The 16,518-nt window shown below is 40.2% G+C and overlaps 1 protein-coding gene across 5 annotated transcripts in view; it reads right to left on the reverse strand.

The window, feature by feature from the left end:
* The window catches only part of SORBS2 (sorbin and SH3 domain containing 2), a 218,987-nt gene that overhangs the window by 177,296 nt on the left and 25,173 nt on the right, over positions 1 to 16,518 (reverse strand). For 2 of the 5 annotated variants that reach the window (XM_021711373.1, XM_021711372.1), the window contains exon 1: positions 4,621 to 4,884. The exons of 1 other annotated variant lie outside the window; for it this stretch is intronic. The gene's annotated coding sequence lies outside the window, so the exon portion shown is untranslated. Of the gene's footprint in view, positions 1 to 4,620; positions 4,885 to 16,518 lie in introns of those variants that run through there. 2 more of the 5 variants (XM_021711375.1, XM_021711374.1) reach the window with 2 other exon arrangements.

The raw sequence follows: 16,518 nt of genomic DNA on the forward strand, positions 1-16,518 counted from the left end.
AAAAAGGTTATTGTACACTGTACTTAATAGCTTTAGATAAAGAGAAACATCAGAAGCAGTTGGGGACCAGGAAGTGGTTCCTTAGGGATGAGGAGGTGTTCAGCTGGGTGACTTTTTCAATGTTTCCTCCAGAATCATCTGCCTTATTATCAATGGTTTTATCTTCTTTGACTTTATAAACTGACATGATTTTTGGTTCTGTTATGAACACATGCTGCTCTCGTCCTTTAGGAACCAGCCCATCATACTCTTTTCATATTGTCCACAGGCAGGCTTTCTGAAGCATTAACATCAGACTCATCAGTCAAATGTGGCATCATGATGGTGCTCAAAAAATTTCAGATTTTGAAACATTTTAGATTTGGGGTTTTCAGATTAGGGATGTTCAACCGGTACTACTACTTACTTCAGAGAAAAACATAATATCTAAATAACTAATAAAATCTAGTGGAGAATTACGGCTTTTCTAGAAATAACTATTTTAGCTGCTTCTGGTAAATAATCCTCTTTAGTCTATTAGGCGACAGATACTCTTTTGTGTCATCATGTCCTGAGTACACTGATACAAATATTTTCTAAATGTGTTGTTTATATAAATTTAAGTTATAATATATGTCCTTGAGGAATAAGGAAATATTCCATGGATTCCATTTTTCTGACACTCAACAAGTTCAAAAAGATTTTTCGAGCACTCATTCTTATGTTCTTAGATGACTAGTGGGATCATTCTTGAAATAAAATTTTTAATGATTTAGAGAAACATTTGCGTGTGCACACATCGGGTATTTATTGTCAGCCTGGCATTTTTGCCCTTTCCCCTTTCCTCTTTTGTTATAGATGATGAATCTTTTAAAAAAAGTTTGAACTCCTTACATCTTGATGTGCTTCAGTGAAACCCTCCTGGAGGGCTGACTCTGAAGTGTCTCATATTTTCTCTAGAACTTTTATTTGCGTATCTTCCTTGCCTCTCTGCTCATTGTACTAGTCTGGGTTGTCAAAGTCCGATTTGCTGATAAATACTACACCATGACCAGTGAAAGCAGTGTTGAAATGCAGCTCCTGGACATAGAACACTTAGTTATTGCTGGCTTTGCAAATGCTTCACTTAGCACGGTATCAACTGCCTGTCACCTGCTAAAATGCAAACTGTATCTATAATAGAAGCGTATCTTATCAAATTAAAAAGTGACTATGACATTTTAAAATGAAATCTGATGGCAATCTAACTTTATAATGAATTTGTATCTATAAATCTCACTACATTTAGTCTAAATCTTGAGTAAGGTCACAAATTCATTTTTATGAAGTCTTCAAATGAGTTCAGAAATCTTCCAACTGAGAAAATGACAAGTCCAATCTTAGTTTTCTGGGTGGCTTAGCATTTTATAATGGCCATAGAACCATCAAGATCTTCCCGAGACTGACTCGTGAGTTCAGCTACAACTATTTAGGCCTCCCAATTGGTTGGTCATATTTTTATGGGAGATTATTTGTTATGTCTAGAGTCCTAATGCTTGATGTCTTTAACAAGAAAAATAATACAAAAAATGTCAGCGTTCAGCCAACACAGATTTATGTGATTTACAAAAGAAAGGAGTGTTTTCAGACCCTGGGCTTGATTATTTTTGTTTTCAACTAAGCTTATACATCCCCTCTTCCTCTCTACCCACCAACCCATGCAACACATACACACACACCCCTTCACAATCAGGTCCCATTTGACTGTTAACACTACATAAACTCTAGGTTGCCAAGCTTTTCTGAGGGACATTGACTCCACTGAGTACTCCTTTATTCTAAGTATTCATTACATTACCAGTAATAGTACTGAATTTTCAATGCTTACAATGTTCCCTTGGAGTATATCAGTTGAGCAGGCGGAAAAAAAAATCTGGAAGTTTATTATTTTTCCACCAATATATTTGACACCACCTTTGGAGAGGGAACAAAAGGCATACTGTCAAGTGGATAGACCTGGACAAAATGTTACTGTTCGTTCCTCAGGAGCACAGAGGTATATTTAAGCAAAGAAAGACATTCCGTGACTCTCCTGGGACTTCCTCCCTTCAGCTGAATTATACCAACATGTTCACACCACTGTAGGTCAGACTGGTTGGAATTTAGAATGCAGACTTCTATTTGCCAATGCTATAAAAATTCCTATTAGGATTGAATCTGGCTTTAAAAGATCATGCTACAAATGGAAGTCTATTGGGAAAAAAAATGTGTGCACACATGAAATTACAGTAGGAGAGGCGGAAATAAGGACTGTCCTTGTTTGGCAGATTCTATACTAATACAATGAAGCCTCAAAGTCACTAGAAGTCACCTGGCTTTGGATTATGTTTCAAATCCAGGCTCACTGACATTCATGAAGCTTTTGGCAAACACGGGCTGAGTTTCGAGCAAGGTTGGGTAGAATACTTCTTTCATGTGGAACCTGTATGAAACACAGTGGCTTTGGCTAGATTTCACCTTGAGTTTCACATCCAAACAATCCCAAGTTTCAAAGTAAAATTAAGGGGTGAAGAGAAACAGTAAGGAAAAAAGGAGGGATCGGAGGGATGGCTTGCCTGGGAATGGAATGGTCATCTACCATTTTCCGTATTGATTTCATCCTGGTACCATTTAATTTTGCAGCTGAACCTGTACTGCCTTTAGCAATACATCTGTACTCAGCGCTGCCTGACCAAGGGTTTCCAGTCCTAAAGGGGTGGGAGGAAGTAGTCTAGGCTCCCCAAAGCTCCAAGTTCAAAATATCTGGAGGATTTGAAATGTTGACTGTACACAGAAACACAATAATCAATATACTCCTTGTAATGTATACTTAAGGAGGAAAAGTAGCAATTAAATGTCCAGGTTTGGGGAATTTAAAAAATGAGACTGAACATCTCTAGGTTTTCCTTCAACTAATACAAATTCTGGAGATCATATGGCATCTGCTCTGATCCTGGGGGCTGGGGGTTCTCTCTCACAGCACTCTCCTTAGCTCCACCCCTTTGGAAACGTGTCCCTTGGCTGCTGGTTTCTTTCCTTTCTTAGTAAGGTGCAGGGGAACAGATTGCATCAGCTCTGAAGAGCCACCGTCCTTCACTGGGACTTAAACAGTCTCCCAACAGGATTAGGCTCATTCTACTCCTAACCTTCAACAGAACATGCAAGGACAGTTTGCCAAGGAATGTCAAATTCAGTATTGGGCTGAGGACTTTGAAAATACCCTGTACTTGGGTGGGAAAGAAAGGGGTAACAAACAGATATAATAAACACGCGTGTTTTCTTTAAAACATTTTTAAGTTGACTGAATGGCTGGTAAGTGCTACATCTTGTCTATTTTAGGAAATACAGTTGTAATCCCTTATCCCTTATACAGCAGAAGTTTCACTAGTATAACAGATTTTTGGCTGAGGGTTTTTTATTTTTAAATTTTCTTTTTCTTTCTTTGTTTCCTGATTTATTTATTTCCTTATTTATTTAGTCTTTTGTTACTCAGAAGATCACTATGTATTTAAAATTCACATTTTCCTTTGACATGCGGCCTGTGGTACCAATAACCTTTAGAAATAAAGAATCTTTGAACTCCAAGGATTTCAGTGTCCAAGTTACAAAAGCAGCAACTGGGCCCAAGGCACACCGTGGTTCCAAGGTGGCGGGAAAGGGCTCTTTGCAGGTCATTTGCTGCTTGCTCTTAGACATCTGCTGGAAGGGAGCTGGGAGCTGTCATGATGTCTATGTGAGGGAGAACCTTCCCAATTGGGGGGGTTCCCTATAAAAATAAAATCTAAGACATACCAGTGTGGAAAACCAAAGCTCCAATACATTATTAAAGGACACGCTATCAAAGAAAAGACTTTTTACTGAACATAGTAAATACCCACAGTCAAAGTAAATGCTGTGTTTGAAGTTAAAGTCCACAGATCAAAGGGCCTTGCAAAATGTCAAATGCAAACATAAGGAGAGGGAAGGCACAGAAAATTATAAAAAATAATTGTATTGTCACATTAGAGAAATTTGCCGGCAAATGTACCCAGCAAAAGACATTCAGCTTAGTAAGGAATTCTCAAACGTGAGTTCCTTAAAATGTGCTAGGAACATACAAACAGTAATAGCAAGAAAAAAAGCAAAAACCTCCAAAAAAACATTCGAATTTCATACTGGCTATTAAGTAAACAGTGATGAAAGGAAACATACTATGATAGAGTTATCTCATTACCCTTAAAGAACAATTACTAATATATTCTCTTTACTTAGGTGGCTGTATCTTTTACCCTCTTCTTTAAAAAAATGCCATTGGTAAGTTAAAAATAAGAGAGCAGTCTAAACAACAAAATTATGATGTCTGCAAAGTCCTTCCATTGCTCTGGGAATCGGGCTTAATTAGAGTTCTGACCCGGGCTCAGTCACAGTGAGGTCTGTCCTGCAGGTCTCTATTATAGGGATCTTTAAGCAAAGTTTAAAATTACGGCCACAAAGATACACAGATGTGCCTGCTATATTCTGGAAGACAATATTTACCTGGGAATCGCTCACAGCCCCCTCTAATTTTCACTAAAAATAAGTTATCTTAAAAACATTAGTCATGAACATATCAGAAAACAAGTAATTCCAGAGTAAAAAGCTTACCTACAGGCAGCTGAGTTCAACAGTTGCTCCAAACAGAGGAAGTAAGTAGGAGTCAGTGGCCTTCTACATGTGGAGATTGTTTATTTAGCCCTTTTTAAAAGGTCTTGAACTCCAAAGGTTTAAGATTAAGCCCAATCCAAGTGTCTGAAGGGAAAAAAAGCAAGAGAGAAGGCAAATAAGGGAGGGAAAGAATCTCAGCTGCTGGGTGGTGCTACCGTTCTGAGAGCATTTGAGCTATTTTCAGCATTAACAGCAGCCGGAGTTGTCTGCAAAGGGATGAAAATACCTTGCCCTGATCGCCAGTCCCCACTGGGGGGGGAGGGGGGACAGGACACAAACACCAACCAGGAAACCCACAACAACTTGGTTCATTGTGCAAATATTCATTCAAATTTTGAGGAAAACTGCCAGCACCACTGAAAACAAGACAAACCAAAACTTGACTGGAATTTTAAAGAAACAGTACCTTGCCATAATCCTCAAGTTTTCAAAATTCACCGGATTCACTGAAAATAAAACATCCTGGTTAAGCTTTATTGCTTGGGAAGACTTGTTGCTTATATGGTCTTCAAAAAATATCTGAGATCTCTCTGGTAGTCATTTCTGTTGCTAGCCTAGTCTTCAGGCTGAAGACAAATGGTTTCTTTCTAACATACACCTAAATGTCCAGTTTCATCAACTATGCTATTTTTGAAAGCTACTGGGTTAAGCTGTTGACATTTCTTATCTGTTGGCAGAGACTGGGGACCATTCAGTGACACGATGAAGACAGACGCCAACCCCGGCTTTTGCCTACGTAGGCCAAGCAAGGAACCATTCGGACTGGCTCACCAGCAATGACCCGCAAACTTTGAGCTTTCACTTTACTTCTAGAATTAAAGACCAAGATCTAGACATTGTACTCATTCCACCATTCATTCAGCAAAGACTCAAGTGGCGAGCACTCCCGAGCCTGTGACGAGGTGGGCACTCTGAGAACGCTATGGCGGGCAGAATGAAGAGCATCCTTGCCTTCAGGGGGCTGCGGCACACAAACTCAGCAAGAACTCATACACACAGGATATGTTACATTTTCAAGCCTCTTTTTCACATGATGAGACTGTTCAAATCACAGCAGCTCGAGCCTGAGATCTCTTTCTCCTGAAGTATTTTACTGTGTAGCATCAGACCAGCTTCTGGCTTCCATGGCTTCGTTATGCCTTTGACCACACCACGAAGGACAATTAGTTACTTCCTATCAAGGAAGCACTTAAGTATTTTTATACATACTTTTCCACGTAGATGAGATCCCTGTTTCTTTTCAAATCCCTGCTCCTCATAACAGAAAGAATGCTAGGTCGTTGGAAAGTACTGCTGAGAGCTTTTCCATCAGGAGGTGAAAGAAGATTCTTCATCTTATTTCAGTATAAAAAAAATCGCCTTGATATATTTTATTACTTATATGAGAGTTGGTAACTAGATGCTCATATCAAATCCAATTCTTTCTTTGTAACTAAAGAAAACACACTGGAATTGATTCTAGAAAATACTAAGGATTATCCATGCTGTGTTAAAAAAAAAGGTGTTACGTGACTATTTCAAATACTGTGTTAAAATATTATAACAAATATTGTAAAAAACCCTTCAGCTCAATAGACCTTATATTAAAACGCAGACATTTCAATTAAAAAGAGCTACAATTTAAGTTTAAAATGTCTAACCAAAATTTTAAAATAAGATTAATTTTGTTTAAAAAAACATACACTAGGCTTTTAAAAAATCACCATAGAATAGTGCATTTTTTCTGTTCATTTATTTTAGATGGTCACATTTTAATGTTTCTTAAACACCTGCCAATTTAAACCAGGATATTTGTTTTGCTTGGCCACAGTGTTGAATGGTAGTTCTACTGGCAAAAACTGGAAGGCTGGCCTCAGAGAGATGAATTTTTTAAAAAATTGTTTTTACTTTTTCCTTCTTACAATAGTTAACAAATAGGAAAATACATGATAAAACTGGCCTTCCTTGAGAAACTATGGACATTCCTGAAACCAATAAAGATGAACTCTTTGACTATGTTAACCATTATTTTTAAAATCCCAAACCCCCTGCTTTCCACAGCAATCCTGATGGAAGCCCATTGCCTCATCTGTACCTGTTAGAGTCCTGTTGTATCAAAATCTGTGTGAGAACACACAGGCCATGGCCCAGAGAGCAGTTTTCACTGAGGATGAATCCTATTCTGCCTTTCAACTCACCAAGGCTGCTTTTGTTCCCCAAGAATCCCGAACATCCAAACAGCCTGTCAGTAGGGCCCATTTCAACTGCGCTCCAGTCTGAGCGACAGAGTGAGACTCCAACTCAAAAAAAAAAAAAAAATCCTGGCTCCTCTACCTACCCACCACCTACTATGACTTTTATCTTACATGCTATTGATGTTTTAACAGCTGGACTAATTACACTAATACTAACAATTTGATTTCTAACTTTCTTTTGTTCCTTCTCTCTCTTTTTTATTTTTTGAGTTGGAGTCTTATTCTGTCGCCCAGGCTGGAGTGCTGTGGCACGCTCCCGGCCACCGCAGCCTCGACCTGCCGGGCTCAGGTGATCCTTCTGCCTCAGCCTTCCAAGTAGCTGGAACTACAGGCACGTGCTATCACGCCCAGCTTATTTTTTTGATTTATTGTGGAGTTGAGGTCTCGCCAAGTTGTCCAAGCTGGTCTCAAACCTCTGAGCTCAGGCAGTTTTCTTGTCTTGGCCTCACAAAGTGCTGGGATTACAGTACCCGGCCCTTTTGTTTGTTTGTTTGTTGTTTTACAAATAAGTTTATCTAAAATAGCTAGGACATGCTTATATTGGAGTGGACTTCTGATATTGGTGAAACACTAAAAAGGGCTTTGGCAAAATCTCATCTCCATATAAAAGGGGGATAATCATAGCACCAGTCCACAGAGTTGTCACAGAGTGCATATGAATAATGTACATAAAATGCTTAACTGAGTAACATCTGACACATGGCAAGCATTTGATGAAAGTTAACGGTATTATCATTGCTGTTAAGTCTAAAGCTTTGCTTTCCAAAGTGGTGGCTCCAGGAGGCTTCTGAGTTCCCAAAATGTGTCTGTCAGAACTAAAGGCCATGTAAGTGTAAAACACATACTGGATTATGAAGACTTAATATGAAAAAAGGTGGACGATGATAAAGTATTTAGAATACTGTGTTCATTATTCCAGTAATGGATACACTAAAAGCCCTGACTTCACTACTTAAAATATATCTATGTGACAAAATTACACTCATATCCCATACATTTATACAAACAAAAATCGAAATTAAAACAAACTTTTTCTGTTTCTAAAATAATGTAACCTCTCACATTAATTTTTATATTGATTACATGTTGAAATGATAGTATTTTGGACAAATTGGGTTAAATAAAACATTTTGTTAAAATACATTTTACCTGTTTTCTTTTACTCTTGAAAAGGTGGCTATTAGAACATTTAGAATTATATATATGGCTTGCGTTGGCCAATGGCCAATGGTTTTCAAACTGTATCAAACATCAGTGACCTAGAAGGTTTGCAAAAACACATTTTCCTGGGTCCCACTGCCAGAGTTTCTGATTCAATAAGCCTGAGAGGGGCCTGAAATTCTGCATCTCTAACTAAAGTTCCCAGGTGATTCTCACACTTTGAGAACTGCTGGTCTTGAACTCTGATATTTAAAAAAAAAAGGTCTGTGGACCAACACTTGGGATCTTAGATGCAAAAAATCTCAGGCTCCGTCCAGACTCAGTGAAACACCAGCATGTGCATTTAAATACTATCACCAGGCTATGTGTAGGCACATTGGCATTTGAGAGAAACCGGTAAGAAGTAGTGTTTCTCATCCCTGTGTGCATATAAGACATACCTAGCTAACCTTTAAAATATCAGTACCCTAGACCTACCAATAGAGAGTTTCATTTAGTGAGGATAAGACTCAAGCATCCGCCTATCTAAACAGCTCTCTGGGTGATTCCAACGTCGAAGCCAGCACTGAGAGTCAGAGGGGCCCCAGCAGATCTGATGGGAAAAACCAGGATCTAGAAATAAGACACTCTCCGTGAAGAGCGGATGTTTGGGGATTGCCTGTTGTTGGAAGGACAGGAGCTGTGCAGAAGGTGAAAACAGTGGATACTGCAGAGCACGGGCCCAAGAGTGGGCACTGCAGCCAGCAGAAGGAGCTGGGCGGGAGACCCCACTGTGGGTCGGACAGACTTCCTAGCAGCTCCAGGCGTGGAGTTTAAAGTAAGACTGGTATACAGTTGGCAAATATTTTTTCCCAGTCTGTAGGCTGTCTCCCTGCTTTTTCTTTTTTTTTTTTTTTTTTTGAGTTGGAGTCTCACTCTGTCGCCCAGACTGGAGTGCACTGGCCGCTCCCGGCCACCGCAGCCTCGACCTGCTGGGCTCCGGCGACCCTTCCGCCTCAGCCTTCCGAGTAGCTGGAACCACAGGCACCGCTACCACGCCCGGCTAATTTTTTTGATTTATTGAGAGGTGAGGTCTCACCAAGTTGCCCAGGCGGGTCTCGAACCCACGGGCTCAGGCAATCCACTCACCTCAGCCTCCCAAAGGCACGGGATTACAGGCTGAGCCACCGAGCCCAGCTTCCCTGCTTTCTTAATGGTTTCTTTGGCTTTGCAGAAGCTTGTCAGTTTGGTGAGGTCCCGCTTGTCTATCTTATCTCTTATGACATGGGCACTTGGGGTTTTGATCAGGATTTGGTTGCCAGTTCCAGTTTCCACAAGGTTATCTCCTGCATTTTCTAAGGTTCTTATAGTTTGGGGTTTTAAATTTAGAATGTTGATCCATTTAGAGTTGATTTTTGTGTATGTGATAGGTAGGAGTCCTGTTTCAATCTTTGGCATGTGGTCAGCCAGTTTTCCCAGCACCATTTACTGAATAGGTTCTCCTCTCCCCCGGGGGTTGGTGGTGGAGGCTTTGTCAAAGATGAGTTGGTTGAGAAATTGAGGTTTTGCTTCTAGAATCTCTGTCCTGTTCCAGTGGTCTATATGCCTGTTCTTGTAGCAATACCAGGCTGTTTTGATTATTGTAGCTTTATAATATGGTTTAAAGTCTGGGAGTGTGATACCTCCCACTTTGATTTTTTTTTGTGGAGGATTGTTTTGGCTACCTGACAAAGATCTGATATCAAGGATCTATAAGGAATGCAAACATGCCAAAAAGAAAAAAAACAAAAACAAAAACAGACCCATTACAAAAATGGGCAAAAGATATGAACAGACACTTCTCAAAAGAAGATATATGAGCAGCCAACAGATACATGAGAAAATGCTCAGCCTCACTAGTCATCAGAAAAATGCAAATTAAAACCACACTGAGATACCACCTAACTCCAGTCAGGATGGCCATCATTAATAACTCAAAAAACAACAGAAGCTGGAGAGGATGCGGGGAAAAGGGAACACTTCTACATTGTTGGTGGGAGTGTAAACAAATACAATTTCTGTGGAAAACAGTTTGGCAATTCCTAAAAGATCTAAAAACCGACCTTACACATGACCCCGCAATCCCACTACTACCCAGAGGAACTGAAATCACTCTATGAAAAAGTTACCTGCATACGTATATTTATTGCAGCGTGGTTCACAATAGCAAAAACATGGAACCAACCGTGCTGCCCATCGAAAAAGGACTGGATAAAAAAAAAGTGGTACATACACATGATGGAATATTGTGCAGCCATAAAGAAGGACAAAATTATGAACGTTACAGCAACTTGGATGGACTTAGAGTCTATAATACCAAGTGAACTATCACAGAAACAAAGAACTGAGTATCACGTGTTCTCACTCATAAGCGGATCTTGAACAATTACTGTAATACTAAAAGAAAAGGTCTCTTCATCCATTCCCTAATCCCTGTCGTATTCTGCTAGGGAAGGGAGGGGCATACCTCATCAACAAGGTTACCTGCATAATCAATGTTTGTACGCCTAACCCTGAATTGTACCCCACATCTTTATAATTAAAATAATAATAATAATTTTTTTAAAAGAAAAGGATTGGTAGTAGTGGGAATCTGCCTGCCGGGGGGGGGGGGGCACACCTCCTCAACAAGGGGACCTGCATAATGAACAATTTGTATACCTAACCCTGAATTGTACCCCACATCTTTAAAATAAAAAATTTTTAAAAAGAAAAAATAAATAGATAAAATAAAGGAAGACTGTGTAAAGCAGAGCACAACCTTGGTCTTGCAGGAACCAGAACACCAGGCAAGTTATCTGGGCGGATGCAGACTCTGAGGCATATCAGGACCTAGTTACAAGAACCCTGGTGTAAGTCAAGAGCGGGCCTGGGAGCTTTGCTAACTGTTTCCTAAACTCTACATCACAACAGGCTTGGCTTCAGGGGCTAGAGCAAGAATAATCTTTTAGATGGAGATGAAGAAGGGAAAAAAATGAATGAAAGTTTTGAAAGTCAGGTTAGTAGTACATTTCCCTCTCTCCCTCCCTGACCCACAATAAAAACCAAGAGAGTTCTGAGCTAAACGTTGGTCAAGTTAAAACAATGTACTTTACAGCACAGTTGATCAAACCATCCTAGAGGGTATTTGCATCCCAAGAGAGGATCTTGTTGACCTAAGTAACTCCCCAACTGTTGAAGCCGATGAGAAAGGCCTGTCTTTTGGAGTAGACAGGACTTCTGTTACTCACCACACCTCTGCTCCACCCTTAAGGAAGTGAGCACCTCTTTCAGAGGTCGTCTGCGTAACTTCATCATTTGCCAAACGACTCCTCACTTCTTCAGGCGGCACCAGAGTATGGTGTGTTTCAGAGAGCTTCATAAAAATAAAATCCTCACTGTAAGAATCTGGGCTCATGTTGGTAACATTTAAAATTTCCAGTTCTGTAGGCAGAGCCCATCTGTACTTTTACTTCCCACTTTCTAGGTTGTTTCAGAAAACTTTTTAAAGTGTGTAATGCTTAAAAGCAGAAAGTCTGAATAGGTATGGTGGCTCACACCTGCAATCTCAGCACTTTGGGAGGCCAAGGTGGGAGTATCACTTGAGGCCAGGAGTTCAAGACCAGCCTAGACAACATAATGAGAAGGACTTTGTCTCTATAAAAAAATTAAAAATAAAAAATTTGCTGGACATATCTCTAGTCCTAGCTATGGGAGAGGCTGAGGTGGAAGGCTTGCTTGCTTGAGCTCAGGAGGATGTGGTGAGCTATGACCATGCCACTGCAGCCTGGGCAACAGGATGAGACTCTGACTCAAAAAAAACAACAACAAAAAAAGCAGAAAGTCTGGAGTTGGTGTTCCTGAATTTGAATCCTGGTCCTGCCTTTCATGTGACCTTGAACCACTTACTTAGCTTCCCTGTGCCTCAGTTTCCTCCTCTATAATGGGATCTATCTTATTGGTTTGTTGTGAGAATGAAATTATTTTTACCTGAAAGGAACAGAAAAGTCTGGTGCTTTGTAAGTGGTTAAATCATAAAAAATGTGTTTGAAAAACTGTGTAGATGTCCACATATGGCTAAATGTAGTGATTTTTTTAGATACTGTGGTGATCTCCAGGGACTTTCACATGAGTAATTTTTTGAATACTTGTATTTTTAGGGTTTCTTTGTTGTTTAAATTTTTGTCCCAAGAAAACACAGAATTCTTAACTGATTCCTCATCACGTCCTATTGTTTGAGAGGATCTCAGTAGGAAGGAAGTGAATGTAGTTTTCCCATGAATATTGTTTTCTAGAGTACATTTTACCCTGAACTTCCTTGAAAAGTGAGTTACTTTATAGATGATTGAAGGCTTTCATGGCCCATGTTAGTTTAGTAGCATTGTCTAATATTCTTGGAGAACAATGTGTCATTCTCTTGGCCAAATATTTCAGTGCTTAGGGAGAGGCAGCAAGACTGTCTGAAACATTGGCACGAGTTTCAAAGATACATTGAAAAGGCAGCCAGATTATCCTAATACAGAGACTATAGAAATCAGATACTGTTGATTAAAGGAAGGGGTGGACACCAAAGTCTGGCATGTTGGATATAAAATGAAGGCTAGAGTAAGGGAAATAACATATTTTACACTCGTGTGCTTCAACCACACTAAAGAAAGTGAAACATATGAAAGAAAAATAATGATGCTGGTAGCGTCATGCACTGCAGGAGTATCTCCAGGTCACTTGCAGGAATTTCATCTACGTATGCTGTGTGCTGTGTAACACATACATGCGCTGGGTAGGGAAACCAAGGGCCAGAGGTAGAGCGACTTCAAACTAGTCACCCAGGCTCTCTACACGCTCATGTCCTGAAATGGACCACGCATTCCTAACTCTCAGGTTTATGCCTTTGTTCGGCTTATCCAGATTATATTCAGCAGTCTCCCATGATTCACATCTGCTGGTACCACTATTTGAAAGTCGTCAAACCATGTGTCTAATTACTTCTACCACCTGGTTACTGATGTGAAGCAAATGTTTTTAGGAGGTGACATGTCACCATGTGTAACATTTTACCATCTAAAATTGGACTTTACCAAGTGAGGTGAAAATCTTAACAAGAAATAAAAGAACTATTATCAAATGCAGGAGATTATACAAAAAACTTCTTAAAACCTTTGTCAAAGCTCAGTTTTCCAGTTGAAAAATTGTGTTAAATGTACTGCCTGAATTCCAAATGTATTTAAAAGTACTTCTGCTGTTTATATGACCATGACTTAGCTTATCTTGGTATTGATATTCCATTTGGATTGGCGCACATGCAACAATCGCTAAACACGAGATGAGAACTGTTGCAGGAGCGGGTGCCTTGCAGCCTCTCTGCTCTCATCTCCACCAACTCCATGGTGCCCAACTTCTCCTGCCTTTCTTCATCCTTGAAGGGGCCACATTCAGGGCCCTGGTGGCATGGCTCCCTCTTGAGCCTCTCATTGAAGTGTTCCTTCCTCAAGAAGGACAACCTGGATCCACCAGCCTCCATCAAGTTTTTTGTTTTTAACGCCCAAAGAATCACACTCCTCATGGAGTTCAAGCTCAGTTGCATTTGCCAACATGGTGGATTGACCAGGGCCTTTATCCTCCACTGCCTGTGAGTTCTTGTTACAGATCATGATTACATTTCTTGAACAGTTACTGTATTTGTGCTGGTACAAAGTAGGAGCTCAACATGAGGGTGTTGAATCTATAAACAATTAATTAAGTTCTGCATAAGGCATTTAGCGACACACAAGGGTAATTTTTGTTCTATGCCTATCGGAATTTGTGAAACAAAGAGCATCTTATGTCAAAAGCAAAAGAAGTATGTATTCTAATTAAGGGCTGTTTCCAGTCAGGAGGATATATTGCATCATAGCTAAGTGCTTGATTTTAAAACTCTTATAAGAGACAGATGCCATTTGTTTTTCACCTCAAGATATAAGATATTCCCCTTGGGATACTAAGACGTTGTTATCTTAATACTTTGCATTTATCTTCTAAAATTGCTTTGAAATAAAATAACTTTCCAGCACTCATACATCATACTTCCAAAACTTTTTTAGAACCATGTGATACTCATTAGGGAGTATTAATCCCTCAGGTGAGGTCCCTGATAAAAACTGGGGTGTTGAGAGAATTCTATATCGCTCTATATTTCTAGACAGTTCTACCACCTGCAAACCATCTGTGACAAGTGCAGACAGGAAGACGTTAAGTATCACATCAATTACACTACCTGGTTAGGGTGTCATCATTCCTGTGGTGTGAAGCCCTTTCTCATGGCCAAACTGTGCATTAACAAGAAACAGACAATGAATGGCTAGTCACTGCCTGAGAAGATGGGAGATTTGCATCTTATTTTGTCAGAGGGTCAAGCAATGTCAACAGGAGAGGAGAGTTTTGTATGTCCTAGGCTAAAGAGCAGGGGTCAAAGACTGGGGTATTGGGGTGGGGGCTAGTCTTTGGCGGGGGCTATGTAACCTCTTCTATCATGTAGGCTGAGGAATTCTTGTTCCAGCCCAACAATGTTTTCGGATGTGCTATTTTGGGCATGCTCTTTATAACTGTGTAAAATGTTCCCAAATCACCAAGGCACAGCATAAAAAATTTTCTGAGACATTCAGAAAATGAACACATTAAACCCACAATCCATGATATGGTTCCATGATGACTATGACCACAAAAGTTAATTTTGCAAGAACAACCACACACCTTTATAATCACATCATGCTAGAAAAGTGTCCTGGAAACTCATGGAAGTGAAGGATGAATAAAGACCAGTGAAGAACAGGTTACCAGCAGTCACAGTTAGAAGGGACTATCAACTCTCATGTCAAGGGCACAAGACAAAGCTCTTCCGAATTGAACACAGGCTGGAAATGGGACCCTTCAGAGATCAGACATAGGAATACTGTCTTCTAACCAGACCCGCCCTGCTTCTCTGTGTGGCCTGATGGTGTGCACATGGGACTCCGAGTGTGGCTGTGATACTGACCTCCACAGTTCTCAGGTGACCAGGTGAGGCTTTGGGGGGGTTGGAGGCCCTGCCAGTCACCCCTGGCCATGAGCAACCTCATTTGTTTATCTCAGTGGGCCTGCGGGTATTCTCACTTTTATGTACAACATCACATGGAGAAATTTGGGAGGGAATGCTTTAGCCAGCAAAGTCAATCTACCTAAAACAGCGTCAGTAGTCCTACTCACAAGAGGAAATGCAGGAAATAAAAAAGGTATGGAGAGATGTGTTAAGAAATAAGTCATGATGTCTTAATTTTACGGAAAAAAAAAAAAAGAGGGGGAAGTCTTTGTTTAGACTCTTAGGGCTCAGCTGGAACTGACTGGTCTCCAATGGAAGGCACGAGAGGGTATATCCTGTCTATGGTGATAAATATTTTGCATTCAAGCAGAGGTGGGGAGCTGGCCTCCGAATGAGAGTAGATACAGTTTTACCTTCTAGCCAATACCCTCCTTTTCAAAACGAGTATTTCTTTGAGGGTCATTTTTGATTGGAAGCTTTTCTCTGATACATCTTATTTTATAATCAAGTGCTAATTTCCATACTCACTACTCTTTAAAATAAGGAAATTATCTAAGAGTTGTGGTAGACACTGTCATCTACCTACTGAGAATCCATGTTTGCTTTCTCCCTTACTAAGAACCCCGACGACAGGCCTACTTAAAAACTGACCTTCCCAGACCACCGTCTAGTTTGTTCTGGTTAAAAAGCTAAAGGCAAGACACCCTGCTGAAAACTTCACATACACAATAGCAACACTAATCCTCCTGAGGAGAGGGCTTGTTGTCCTTTTCCCTTTAATCTTGCCTTCCTCTTATTGCAGACCAAAATACAGAGCCATTCTGGAGGGTACATACTGAGGGAGATGCCAGACTGGAACCCACCCCACATGGCCCATCCTTATGTTTGAGGCAAACCTCTAACCCAGGTAAATGACTGTTGAGATCACCTGTTTCATGAAGCTAGAAATATAACTGACACAATCATCTATAAACAACTTAATTACATAGGCTGGCTGACAGATAGCCGTAGACTGTCTAGCAGAAGGGTTATTATCTAGCAGTAGCCTTGCCAATGGCAGTAGGCTTGCCGCCATTAAGATATCGCATAAAACATAGTTCCTGAGGTTTTGAAAGAACTTCTGGGCATCAACAACTAGCCCTTACAACAGTTGTGGCATTAAGTTTCAGGCCCATTATCATTTCCTAATGGAGTGAAAATTGCCATGAAAAATAGAGCCAATATGCCTGAAGTCCCAGGAGCTGCACCATTTGAATATTTTTGGCTGTAAATATAATAAAGTAGTGACTCTTTTTTAAAACTAGCATTTAATGATCAACAATATCAAGAGAAATAAGAACACAGCAATCATCTACAGGAAATGCAAAACAGGAACCCATTGTTTATCCTGTT

The sequence above is a fragment of the Carlito syrichta genome, unplaced genomic scaffold, assembly GCF_000164805.1.
Source record: "Carlito syrichta isolate Samal-C Ts95f unplaced genomic scaffold, Tarsius_syrichta-2.0.1 Scaffold302106, whole genome shotgun sequence".
NCBI classification, from domain to species: domain Eukaryota; kingdom Metazoa; phylum Chordata; class Mammalia; order Primates; family Tarsiidae; genus Carlito; species Carlito syrichta.